The 13,891-nt window shown below is 50.8% G+C and overlaps 1 protein-coding gene across 1 annotated transcript in view; it reads left to right on the plus strand.

Annotated features, from left to right (window-relative positions):
• The window catches only part of DDX43 (DEAD-box helicase 43), a gene marked incomplete at both ends in the record, with an annotated part of 462,922 nt that overhangs the window by 156,056 nt on the left and 292,975 nt on the right, over positions 1-13,891 (plus strand).

The raw sequence follows: 13,891 nt of genomic DNA on the forward strand, positions 1-13,891 counted from the left end.
TTGAGGGTATTTACATCCAAATCAGGGGAACGGTGTAGAAATTATAACAGTTTGTATATGTGCCTCCCACTTTTTAAGGGACCAAAAGTAATGGGACAGATTAACAATCATAAATCAAACTTTCACTTTTTAATAATCGGTTGCAAATCCTATGCAGTCAATTGCAGCCTGAAGTCTGGAATGCATAGACATCACCAGACGCTGGGTTTCATCCCAGGTGATCCTCTGCCAGGCCTCTACTGCAACTGTCTTCAGTTCCTGCTTGTTCTTGGGGCATTTTCCCTTCAGTTTTGTCTTCAGCAAGTGAAATGCATGCACAATCAGATTCAGGTCAGGTGATTGACTTGGCCGTTGCATAACATTACACTTCTTTCCCTTAAACTCTTTGGTTGCTTTTGCAGTATGCTTCGGGTCATTGTCCATCTGCACTGAAGCGCCGACCAATGAGTTCTGAAGCATTTGGCTTAATATGAGCAGATAATATTGCCCAAAATACTTCAGAATTCATCCTGCTGCTTTTGTCAGCAGTCACATCATCAATAAATGCTGGAGAACCAGTTCCATTGGCAGCAATACATGCCCACGCCATGACACTACCACCACAATGCTTTACTGATGAGGTGGTATGCTTTGGATCATGAGCAGTTCCTTTCCTTCTCCATACTCTTCTCTTCCCATCACTTAGATGTTTGGCAAACTCTAATCTGGCCTTCCTGTTTTTGAGGCTCACCAATGGCTTACATCTTGTGGTGAACCCTCTGTATTCACTCTGGTGAAGTCTTCCCTTGATTGTTGACTTTGACACACATACACCTACCTCCTGGAGAGTGTTCATGATCTGGCCAACTGTTGTGAAGGGTGTTTTCTTCACCAGGGAAAGAATTCTTCAGTCATCCACCACAGTTTTCCATGGTCTTCCGGGTCTTTTGTTGTTGCTGAGCTCACCAGTGCATTCTTTCTTTTTAAGGATGTTCCAAACAGTTGATTTGGCCACACGTAATGTTTTTGCTATCTCTCTGATGGGTTTGTTTTTTCAGCCTAATCGTGGCTTGCTTCACTGATAGTGACGGCTCTTAGGATCTCATATTAAAGTTGACAGCAACAGATTCCAAATGCAAATAGCACACTTGAAATGAACTCCTGACCTTTTATCTGCTCCTTGTAAATGGGATAATGAGGGAATAACACACACCTGGCCAGAGAACAGCTGAGCAGCCAATTGTTCCATTAGTTTTGGTCCCTTAAAAAGTAGGAGGCACATATACAAACTGTTGTAATTCCTACACCTTTCACCTGATTTGGATGTAAATACCCTCAATTTGAAGCTGAAAGTCTGCAGTTAAAGCACATCTTGTTTGTTTCATTTCAAATCCATTATAGAGCCAAAGAGATTAGAATTGTGTCGATGTCCCAATATTTATGGACCTGACTGTATGACTTTAGCTTGCTCGGAGAAGATTTATTTATTTTTGTAAACTTTACTTCCTCCTTAAAGTGGTTGTAAACCCGCAGGTAGCCTATGATGAGGCTTACCTATAGGTACTGTAAATATCTCCTAAACTTGAACCCTCTAGGAGATGTAAAATATAAAATGTAAATATCTCCTAGACTTGAACTGTTTAGGAGATATTTACATTGCATGCAGCCGATGACCTCATCGGCACATGCGCTCTGAAGGAACGGCCGTCCGTGCTGCTCCTTCAGAGCCCTGTGCCGTGAACGACGGCTCCCACGCGCAAGCATGGGAGTGATGTCATCACGGCTCTGGCCAATCAGATGGCCGGATGATGCAAACCCAGTAAGACAACTGAACTTGACGGCCATGTTACTGGTGAGCTGGGGGTACTGCCGGGGGGTTTCGTTCGAAGGTAAGTATTTCATAATGAGCTAGTATGAAGTGCATTCTAGCTCATTATGCCTTTTCAGGTTTTTTTTTTTTTTTTTTTTTTTTTTTTTTTGAGGTTTACAACCTCTTTTTAAGTGGATATGATATTTCAGTTTTTTTCTTAATTCAGACATTTTTAAAATTCTGATTTCACTTTGTCATTTTGGGGTAATGAGTGTAGATTAATGAGAAAAAAGAATTTAAACAACTGTAGTATCAGGCTACAACAAAACAAAATTGAAAAAAGTTCTGAATACTTTGAATGCATTGTATGATCAGGTGAATGCAGCATTGATCCAATTCTGTGAGAAGGTGGGGGTCTCTCGCGCTGTCGTGGGAAGAGGGTGAATTAACTAGTTGTGTCAAAAGTTGCTGCTAGCACTTACAGCTTATCCTTATTTTTAAAAAAATATTTCTCTTACGTCCTCCGACAGTCGCCGCCACTTCATAATCTTCACTAATGGGGTAATTGACCTTCGCTCCGCAAGAGTAGCTAGGCAACAAGATTTGTTAATATCAAAGCTTTTAGCATATCACACCCCTAGGGGGTGGTCCCCTCAGTCAATACCTCTCTGCTTCCAGCATTCTCAACTCAGTTTTCAATTGCCTAGCTTAGGAGTAGCTGGCTGTTCCTGTGCTGGGGCTTTCAGTCTCGGCCTTCTATCCTCTTTTGGATTTTATTTCAAGTATTTTTCTCTTTCTTTTACTTAGCTGTTTTTTTCTCAGCATTAGTTTAGTTTTGCGCGGTGTTTTGGCGCCAAACAACGCCATTTTGGCAGCGATCGCTCCTGCAAGCACATGTCGGCGCCATTTTCTTGTTGCCTTGATTCCCTCAGCCGAGCGGCCATGTTTGTGAAGCCTTCATAGGCTATATAGGGCGGTCAGTCATTGCATCACTTCCTTTTTCACTGGAACAGCGATCGGTGGCAGCAGCTGTGTGCTCTCTCCAGGTTTTTACCTTCCTTATCCTGTATTTCCTTGCTCAGTGCTCCTTATCCCTGCGGGGGTCGGCACATACAGTAGTGTGTGGTGGGCTGCGCTCGCCGCGGTCTTAAAGGGGCAGTCCTTTATTTCAGTTGATACTGGGGCATGGATTCTCAGGATTGCAAGTTTCCTCCCACCTTGGTGGGGGGCCAAGGGGCTGCTGCATCCCCCGAGGGGGCTGATCTGGCTGCTGTTGTAGCGAACTTGGCTTCTCAGGTGCAGATGCTAATGGCTGATCGATCCGCAAAACGGCCCAGGTTATCTATTTCCTCTGATTCAGAGGGCAATGGGGCTGCTATGGCTGGAGTGCCCTTCTCAGGGTCTCGCTCATCTCTGCACCTTGTGGGGTCTGAGGGGGAGGCTGAGGTAGGAGTTGATACTTCTCACCCTGGCTCGCCTGAAGAGCTTGCACTCATGGATGAGTTGATTACTTCTATCAAGGAAACACTGCATCTGCAGGATGAACCGTGTCCTCCTGCTTTGATGTCCTCTTATGGGACAAAAAGGAAACGCAAATCAGCGCAGGTTTTTCCCTGCCCTGCGGAATTTCAGTGCGCTGTTGATGAGCAATGGCGCAATTTGAAGAAGCCCTTTACTGTGCCAAGTAAGTTCAAGCTGCGTTATCCATTTACACCCACCACTGATGAGCGTTGGTTTGTGCCGCCTCAGGTGGATCACGCGGTGGCAGTTTTGAATAAGTCTACTGCGATTCCTGCTGAGGATAACCCGGTGTTCCGGGACCCTACGGACAGGAGATTGGAGTCTCTGGCCCGTCATACGGTTGCTGGTTCTATGCTGAAGCCTATTTTTGCTTCCATTATGGCAGCCCAAGCTATTGCGGATTGGACGCAGGTGCTCAGACGCACCCTGGTGGCTGACTCTGTTCCGCCGACAACGTTGGCTATGGTAGATCAAATTCATCAGGGTGTCATGTATTTGTGCAATGCGGACATGGATTTAGTCCCTTTGGCTGCACGTCTCTCCGGTGTAGCGGTGTTGAACCGTCGCCTGATATGGCTGAAATGTTGGTCGGTTGACCAATCCTCTTGCAAGACTAGCTAATCTTCCCTACGCGGGATCTCGCCTTTTTGGCGAGTCTTTGGATACTCTGATAAAGGGAATTTCCGGGGGTAAGAGTACTATCTTGCCCCAAACTCACAAGAATAAGTTTTTTTCGCGGTAAGAAGAATACCTAGTTTAGGCCCTCTCAGGGGTCCTTTCGTGCCTTTCGGTCGCAATACAAGGGCAAGCCCTTCAAGGGCCAAGGCTCCCAGAAGAAGCCGTGGGCAGGTAAGCAGAAGTCCGGCCAGTCCGGGTCCGCTGCCCATACCAATTCGGCCTGAAGGGACGCCCTCACCCGGTTCTGGGGTGGGGGGACGTTTGCTCGGTTTTCTTCAACCCTGGCTGGCCCGCATTCGGGACAGGTGGGTTCAGGAAATCGTTCGATCTGGATACAAGATCGAGTTTCTCTCTCGGCCGGCGAGCAGATTTTTTCCCTCAAATCTTCAGCTGTCTCCGGAGCGTTTGCAGGATCTGCACCTGGCGGTGCGGGACCTGCGGGCCCAGGGAGTGGTGGTTCCGGTGCCTCATCGGGACAGATTTCGGGGGTTCTACTCCAATCTGTTCACTGTGCCCAGAAAGGAGGGCAAGGTACGTCCGATTCTGGACTTGAAAGCTCTGAACCGCTTTGTGCGGGTTCGCAAGTTCCGCATGGAATCCCTACGCTCAGTGGTGGCTGCCCTGGTTCCGGGGGAACTCATGGCCTCCATCGACCTGAAGGATGCGTACCTTCACATCCCCATTTTCGAGGGTCACCAGAGGTACCTTCGATTCGCTATTGTGGAGGATCATTACCAATTCGTGGCGTTACCCTTCGGTCTCGCTTCGTCTCCGCGGGTTTTCACCAAGGTGCTTGCGCTGGTCCTGGCTTTATTGAGAGCCCAGGGCGTCTCTGTCTTGGGATATCTGGACGATATCTTGCTTCGGTCTGCGACCAGTCAGGGCCTGGTGAATGACCTGTCCACCACGATGCAGACTCTGCAGGAGTTTGGTTGGACGATAAATTTTCCAAAATCAACGTTGTGTCCGTCGGTTCGTCTTCACTATCTAGGGATGATCCTGGACTCTGCTCAGGCGAAGGTCTTCCTGCCGAAGACAAGCTCCGGACATTTCAGGACGAGGTCAGGTCCCTCAGGGACACTCAGTGCTCGTCCCTCCGGACATGTATGAGATGTCTAGGTCTAATGCTCTCGGCTTTCGAGGCGATTCCCTTCGCCCAGTTTCACACGCGGGGTCTTCAGGCGGAGATCTTGGCCAAGTGGGACGGGCGTCCGCAATCTCTGGATCTGCGGATCTCGTTGAGCCGCCACACCCGAAGGGGTCTTTTGTGGTGGCTCCGGTCCCTGGCGGTGTCGGGGGGCAAGTCCTTCCGTCCCTTGTCATGGACGGTGCTCACCACGGATGCCAGCCTGTCGGGCTGGGGTGGTGTTCTGGGCGTTCTGTCCGCCCAGGGAACTTGGTCGGAGGAGGAGTCGTCTCTTCCGATAAACATTCTGGAATTGCGAGCGATAAAACTTTGCCTTCTGCATTGGTCGGAACGGCTTCAGGGCCGTCCGGTTCGGGTTCAGACGGACAATGCCACAGCGGTGGCCTACATCAACCATCAAGTGGGCACCAGGAGTGCCCGTGCTGCTCGGGAAGTAAACGACATTCTGTCGTGGGCCGAGACGCACGTCCCAGCGATAACGGCTGTGCACATTCCGAGGGTGGAGAACTGGCAGGCGGACTATCTGTCGCCAGACCCTGGACCAGGGAGAATGGTCCCTTCACCCGGATGTCTTCCAGATGTTGTGCGCGAAGTGGGGTCTTCCGGATGTGGACCGGTCTCGTCTGAACAAGGTGGAAAGGTTCGTGGCAAGGACGCGCGATCCTCGGGCAGACGCCTCAGACGCGTTAGTGGCGCCCTGGCATCAGTATTGTCTGATGTATGCCTTTCCACCGATTCAGCTGCTGTCCAGGCTGCTTCGCAGGTTGGCCTCGGAACCGCATGCGGTGATTCTGGTGGCACCGGCCTCGCCGGTCTTGGTACGCAGACCTCGTAAATCTGGCAGTCAACGTTCCGTGGCGCCTGCCGCTTCGGGAAGACCTTCTGTCTCAAGGGCCGATATTCCATCCTGCTTTACAGTCGCTGGCTTTAACGGCCTGGCTGTTGAAAGCCAGGTCCTGAAGGATAGGGGTCTCTCCCACTTTGATCAAGGCTAGAAAAGCCTCTTCGGGAAAAATTTACTACCGCACTTGGAAAGCGTACTTTGCCTGGTGTGAGTCCAGGGGGTATTCCCCTCGCTCCTACTCGGTGTCGAGAGTGTTGGCTTTCCTCCAAACTGGAGTGGACCAGCGTTTGGCGCTGGCCACAATTAAGGGTCAGATTTCTGCGCTGGCCGTTCTTTTTCAACGCCCTGTGGCGTCTCATTCATTGGTTAGCACCTTTGTTCAGGGGGTGCGACATTTGGCCCCTCCTAGAAGGGAACCTTTGCCTCCATGGGACTTGAACTTGGTTCTGTCCGTGTTACAACAGGCTCCCTTTGAAAAGATCAGGGAGATCTCGTTGTCTCTGTTGTCCAAGAAGGTTGCCTTTTTGGTGGCGATCACTTCGGCTCGCAGGGTGTCGGAGCTGGCAGCTTTGTCCTGCAGCTCTCCCTACTTGGTGATTCACTTGGATAAGGTGGTCTTGCGACCTAACCCTTCCTTTCTTCCGAAGAGGATCTCGGAATTTCACCTGAATGAGGACATCGTCTTGCCTTCGCTTTGCGCGAAGCCTAAGCATCCAAAGGAGGTGGCTTTGCATTCCTTGGATGTTGTTCGGGCGATCAGGGTTTACCTGTCATCGACTAAGTCCTTTCGCAAGTCGGATTCCCTATTCGTCCTTCCAGAGGGACCTCGGAAGGGCATGGCGGCGTCGGCTGCTACCATCGCCAAATGGATTAGACAGACGATTGTGCAAGCCTATGCTTTGAGGGGGAAGGTTCCTCCTTTCCCTGTGAAGGTGCACTCTACCAGATCTCTGAGTACGTCTTGGGCCTATCGTCATCAGGCTTCTGTGGCCCAGGTGTGTAAGGCGGAGACTTGGTCGTCCGTTCACACCTTCTCAAAATTTTACAAAGTGGATGTTCAAGCATCGGCAGATGCTTCCTTTGGCCGTAAAGTTCTTAGTGCGGCAGTGCCTTAGGGTCCCTTGTTTGGGCCCTTGGCGGTTGGGGTGTTTTTACCCCTGGGTTACTTGTTCTTCCTGGGTTGTTGCTCCTGTTGAGCACTTTTTCCTGTTGCCAGGTTGGTTCTCTTACTTTGGTAAGGTTCCTTTCTCTGATGTGGGTACTGCGTTGCTTTAGGCGCGGCTGCGTTTTTTTCCCACCCCTCATGTCTACACTGCTCTGGGACGTCCCCATTAGTGAAGATTATGAAGTGGCGGCGACTGTCGGAGTACGTAAGAGAAAACAGAATTTTTGTAAAATCTTACCGTAAAATTCCTTTCTCTGAGTCCTCCGACAGTCGCCGCCCCTGCCCCTCTTTTGGGGTTTATGTACTCTACTGCTATGCTACTGAAACGGAGTTGAGAATGCTGGAAGCAGGGAGGTATTGACTGAGGGGACCACCCCCTAGGGGTGTGATATGCTAAAAGCTTTGATATTAACAAATCTTGTTGCCTAGCTACTCCTGCGGAGAAAAGGTCAATTACCCCATTAGTGAAGATTATGAAGTGGCGGCGACTGTCGGAGGACTCAGAGAAAGGAATTTTACGGTAAGATTTTACAAAAATTCCGTTTTTTTTTTTCTCTTGCATCCTCTGACAGTCGTCGCCCAATGGTATTAGCCTTCACTAATGGGTAATGGCGCACTCTGCAGGAGCAGGCTGGGCAGATAATTATCAGGTTAATACAAAAAACTTAGCGTCAGGAGTAGAGCTAAGTCTTCCCTCCTGAGACCTAGTGTCTCGGTTTTTCTTTGTTTTTTTCTGAATTTGTGTTTTTTTCTTTACACAATAGATTTTTATTTTCTCTCACTATCATTAGTCATGGATTCCTTTCCTGGAAGATTACAAGTGACTGCAGTGCTGGGCCTCGGACTGGGTATCATAGATCCTTATGGAGTCCCAGCCTGCCAACAAGCGTTGCAGGTTACTGGTACGCCCATGCCTCGCAGTGCCCCTCCATATGGGGACGAGCCCGCGGAGCTGCGTCTTCGCTGAGGATGTCTCAACTCAGATCGCCCGTGTGTTGCCAGTGTCCCTCCATGGCTGACAGCACCCCCACTTAGGGTGGGAGGTCTCCCGTATCTGAGCGGTGCCCGCTACCTTGGTGAGTACTGATACCCCCTTGTCCCTGGGGATGTTTGGGGGGTTGTTGGCCCACGCTCAGGGGATAGCAGGGCTGGTGGTCTCTGTAGGATCCCCCTTCTGGCCGGGTTTGTGGTTTTCTCCCTCCCCCCTGCTCCCGCTGGGGGCGCTATATGGGGTACTGTAGGGGTCTCCCTGGGGTCCCTGATGTCAGCCAGAATGTGTTTTGTACACTTATTTTGCTGCCGGTTGGGGCGGCTGCCCTGTTTTATGGTGTGCAGAATCTAAGCTCTGTGTGAGGACAACAGCCATGATGGCATTTTGCACGGGCTCCCGGTCGGGCGCCATCTTGGATGTGGGCAACATGCCTAGTAAGGGCAACCGGCCATGTTCCCTGTGACTTTTGTCATTGACTTTCAATAGGCACCTTTTCTCTGGGCTCGAGGGCTGGCCTCTAGCGCTGTGAGGTCACTTCCTCCTTTACACTCTCCTGTGCAGGATGCATGGTGGGCAAGTACTGACAGGCTGGGGGATTTTTGCTTATTTCTCGGCCATTTTTCAACCAAATCGAATTTTACTTGTGGCCAGTGTTTCCTCAAGGGGCTCTTTCAGTTAGCGCAGATTGCGGGGGGCCAGCGTCCCTTTTTAATTAAAAGGCAAACATGGACTCCCAAGACAATAAATTCCCCGCAGACCTGGTAGGGGCTTCGGGTACACCTGAATCCTCCTCCATGGCCTCCATATCTGCTGCTCTTGCGACTTTGGCGTCCCAGGTGAATTTGCTGATGTTGGAACGCTCCTCCAAAAAACGGCCTATGCCCTCCCAGTCCACTGACTCTGAGCCAGAATTGGTTGCTACGGACGATGGCCCCCCCTGAGGGGTCCTGGTCCCCTACTTCTGAGTGGGATAAGGAGGAGGAGAAATCTTTCCCCTCGGTAGCGCGGGAACACGCTAAGATGGATGCCCTCATTAGCGCCATTAAAGAAGCTCTCATTCTTGGCGATGAGCCATCTCAGTCAAGTAAGCGGTCTGCCTTCGGGTTCAGCATACCCCAGAAGTCTGGTCAGGCTTTTACCTGCCCTGAGGAATTTCACGAGATTGTGCATGACCAGTGGCGGTGCATTAAGCACATGTTGGTGCTGCCTAAGCGTTTTTCCGTCCACTATCCTTTCGCGGAGGCGGTAGAGAAACAGTGTCCCTAAAAGTGGATCACACTGTGTCTAGGCTGAATAAGTCCACCTTGATGCCAGTAGAGGATTCCCCGGTTTTCAGGGATCCGGCGGATAGGTGTGTGGAGGCACTCTCCCGTCACATTTATATGGTGTCAGGTTCCCTGTTGAAACGTGTTTTTGCCTCGTTGATGGCCTCTCAGGCGCTCACGGTGTGGAGCAAGGGGCTTCGCAGCACCCTGGTGGCGGAGTCAGCCTCTCCGACTGCCCTTGACATGCTGGATCAGCTCATCCAAACTGGGATGTATCTGGGCGACGCAGCCTTGGACGCGGCTCCTTTGGTCGCCTGGATGTCGGCGGTGGGGATCGCGATCCGCCGCATTACCTGGTTGAAGAACTGGTTGGCTGACCACGCGTCCAAGAAGGGGGTCGTCCTTTTGGGGAAACTCTGGACGAGTTAATCAAGGGGCTCACAGGAGGTAAGGGTATTCTGTTGCCCCAGGTCACGAAGGGTAAGCCCCCCCGCGCGCGGCGGGGACCCTCCTTCAAGACTCAACGGGCCTTTGGGACGCAGGAGAAGGGAAAACCCTACGGACCTCCTGGTGGCCAGAAGAAACCGTGGACAGGTAAGCCAAAAGCCGGTCAGTCTGGCTCGGCGGCCCAGTCCTCCTCTTCCTGAAGGGATGCCCTCACCCGTTGTCGGGATGGGGGGGGATGTCTGCGTTGTTTTCAGGAACCCTGGTTGTCCGGCATTCAGGACAGGTGGGTTCACAAACTGATTCGTTCAGGGTACAAGATCGAGTTTCAAACTCGCTCCCTGATCGTCTCAGAGATCTCATGGGGGGCAGTGCACTACCTGCTTGCCCAAGGAGTCATTGTACCCGTTCCTTCACGGGAACGGTTTCACGGTTTTTACTCCAACCTGTTCACAGTGCCCAGAAAAGAGGGCAAGGTACGTCTGATTCTGGACGTAAAATCTCTGAACCGCTTTGTGCGGGTGCAGAAGTTCAGGATGGAATCCATCCGATCGGTGGTGGCATCGTTGAGACCCGGGGACTTCCTGGCCTCAATCGACTTGAAGGATGTGTATCTGCACATCCCTATTTTCGAGGGTCATTAGCGATATCTCCGCTTTGCGGTGGCTGGGGAGCACTATCAGTTTGTAGCGTTGCCTTTCGGCCTCGCTTAGACTCCCAGGGTTTTCATCAAGGTGTTGGCTCCGGTTCTAGCTTTACTGCGTTTACGGGGCATTGCGGTCCTCGGTTACCTGGATGACCTCTTGTTAAGGTCGAACTCGTGTGACCTTGGCGAGCGATCTGGCCATGACGGTTCAGACACTTCAGGAATTCGGGTGGACCATCAATTTTCGGAAGTCGGCACCGACTCCCTCAACTTGTCTTCAGTACCTAGGGATGGTCCTGGATTCTGCTCACTCTCGGGTCTTCTTTCCGGAGGACAAACTCGGGACTCTACGGGAAGAAATCAGGGCTCTCAGGCACAACAATCTCTCCACTCTGCGGACCTGCACACGGGTTCTGGGCCTGATGGTCTCAGCCTTCGAAAGGCCGAGACCATTTGCTCAATTTAATACCAGGGTTCTGCCAGTGGAGATCATGGACAGGTGGGACAGGATGCCTCAGTCCTTGAAAAGGAGAATTTCCTTGAGTTGTTTGGTGAGATCGGACCTCTTTTGGTGGCTCCAGTCGCCGTCCGTGACGCAGGGCCAGTCTTTCCGGCCTCTCTGGACGATTCTAGCCACAGATGCCAGCCTATCGGGCTGGGGAGGAGTTCTGGGCACGCTTTGTGCCAAGGGGACGTGGTCGCGGGCTAGACCTCGCTACCGATAAATGTCCTGGAGCTCTGGGTGATAAAGCTTTTTCTGTTTCGGTGATCATCTCAGCTTCAGGGGTTTCCGGTCCGGGTATAGACGGACAATGCCACGGCCGTGGCATACATAAATCACCAAGGGGGCACGAGGAGTGCCCGGGCGGCCATGGAAGTGGCTGAAATCCTGTCTTGGGCCGAATCGCATGTATCGCGATCTCGGCTGTTCACATTCCTGGTGTGGACAACTGGCAGGCGGACTATCTGAGTCACCAGACCTTGGACCAGGGGGAATGGTCCCTGCATCCGGAGGTATTTTTCCTCCTGTGCGCCTGGTGGGGGACCCCGGACGTGGATTTATTTGGGTCTCGTCTCAACAAAAAGGTGGAAAGGTTTTTGGCCAGAACTCGATATCCTTTGTCAGACGCCGCGGACGCGTTGGTGGTGCCTTGGCACCGCTATTGGCTGACCTATTCTTTGCCTCCGATTCAACTGTTGTCCAGGTTCCTCCGCAGGTTGGCGTCGGAACGGATGTCAGTCATTCTAGTGGCCCCGGACTGGCCTCGACGGTCCTGGTACGCGGACATCGTTCAGATGTTCGTCGAACCTCCCTGGCTGCTTCCGCTGTGAGACGATCTTCTGTCTCAAGGACCGATCTTGAATCCTGCTTTACAGTCTCTGGCTTTAACGGCATGCCTGTTGAAAGCCAGGTCTTGAGGGATAGAGGTCTTCCACAGGCGGTCATCCCCTACCTTGTTAAAGGCTCGTAAAGCCACTTCAAGGAAGATTTATCACCGCATCTGGAAAGCGTATATCGCTTGGTGCGGGGCGAATGGTCTTCACCCTCGTTCCTTCTCGGTGGCGAAGGTCTTGGCCTTCCTGCAGAAGGGCGTGGATCAGCGTCTAGTGCTGACTACGGTCAAGGGTCAGTTGTAGGCCTTGGCCATCTTTTTTCAGTGACCTTTGGCGTCGCATTCCTTGGTCCGCACCTTCATTCAGGGGTGCGGCTTTTTGCTCCCCTGAGGAGAGCTCCTTTGCCTCCATGGGATCTAAATTTTGTTTTGTCTGTGCTAGAACAACCTCCCTTTGAGAACATTGGAGAGATTCCTCTGTCAGTGTTATCCCAGAAAGTTGCCTTTCTGGTGGCCATCACGTCGGCTCGCAGAGTGTCTGAATTGGCGGCTTTGTCCTGCCGTTCTCCTTATCTGGTGCTTCATAGAGATAAGGTGGTTCTGCGACCGAATCAGTAGTTTCTTCCCAAGGTGGTTTCTTCGTTCCACCTCAATGAGGATATTGTGTTGCCTTCGTTGTGTGCACGACCCAGGCATCCTAAGGAGTTTGCCTTGCATTCCCTGGATGTGGTCCGGGTGGTCAAGGTCTACCTGTCCGCCACAGAGTCGATTCGACAGTCTGATTCTTTATTTGTGCTTCCTGAGGGACCTTGGAAGGGATCGGCCGCCTCCGCAGCGACCATTTCTAAGTGGATCAGACGGACGATTGTTCAGGCCTATTCCATTAAGGGTCGGATTCCTCCTTTTCCGGTAACGGTCCATTCTACTCGAGCCGTTAGTGCTTCTGTGGCTCAGGTGTGCAAGGCGGTGACCTGGTCTTCCGTGCACACTTTCACAAAGTTTTACAAACTTGACGTTTTGGCATCTTCGGATGCTTCCTTTGGCCGCTAAGTTTTGAGTGCGGCAGTTGTTTATGGGGACATTGTTTTACCGTCCCTCCTTTTTTGGGGTGTTTCTGTGTTCCAGTTTTTTCCTGTGGGCTCAGGTTGTTACTGGCCCAACTGTTTGCGTTACCTTCTCATTTGGTTGCGTTGGTTTTCCCACCCCTCATACCTGCACTGCTTTGGGACGTCCCATTAGTGAAGGCTAATACCATCAGGCGACGACTGTCAGAGGACGTAAGAGAAAATATAATTTTTGTAAGAACTTACCGTAAAATTCTTTTCTCTGAGTCCTCTGACAGTCGCCGCCCCCACCCCTCTGGTTTTTTGGATCTGGGGGTTGTTGCCTTCCGGTACTGCTTGCTACAAACTGAGGTAATATCAGATTGGGTCTAGGATAATGGTTGAGGGATGGCCCCCTAGTGGCGTTCCAAGGTATAAAAAAGTTTTTTTGTATTAACCTGATCAATTATCTGCCTAGCCTGCTCCTGCAGAGTGCGCCATTTCCCATTAGTGAAGGCTAATACCATTGGGCGGTGACTGCCAGGACTCAGAGAAAATAATTTTACATTAAGTTCTTACAAAACTATTTTTTTCACTTTGAATATTTAATTTCACCTTTTAAGTTATGGTCTATCTTTACAATCAGTGGTGGTGATTTGCTCCACTAGTCACTGTCACCATCACCTATGTTTGTACCTTTATTATGAAATACTAGCACTTTATTACATTACTTGCCGTTTTATGATTCACACCCATTTATAAGTAAGAATTATGTTTATATGAATTTTATCTGGAATTTGTTTCATGTTCTTTGCATTTTTGCACATAAGCAAATCCAGTCACTATTTATTTAATTGCATCACGCAGTATTCTATACAAAGGTAGCGCAGCACTAACAATACACTAAATTGATCCGATTCTGCATCTTTTCCCCCGCCTGCTCTACACTGATTGATCAAAGGCTGCTAATCGCTCAGTTCTCCTTTGCGCTTTGCACAGAGTGATTGTTAGTCACAGACGCTCT

This window comes from Pelophylax lessonae, assembly GCF_965119305.1.
Source record: "Pelophylax lessonae genome assembly, chromosome: 3".
NCBI classification, from domain to species: domain Eukaryota; kingdom Metazoa; phylum Chordata; class Amphibia; order Anura; family Ranidae; genus Pelophylax; species Pelophylax lessonae.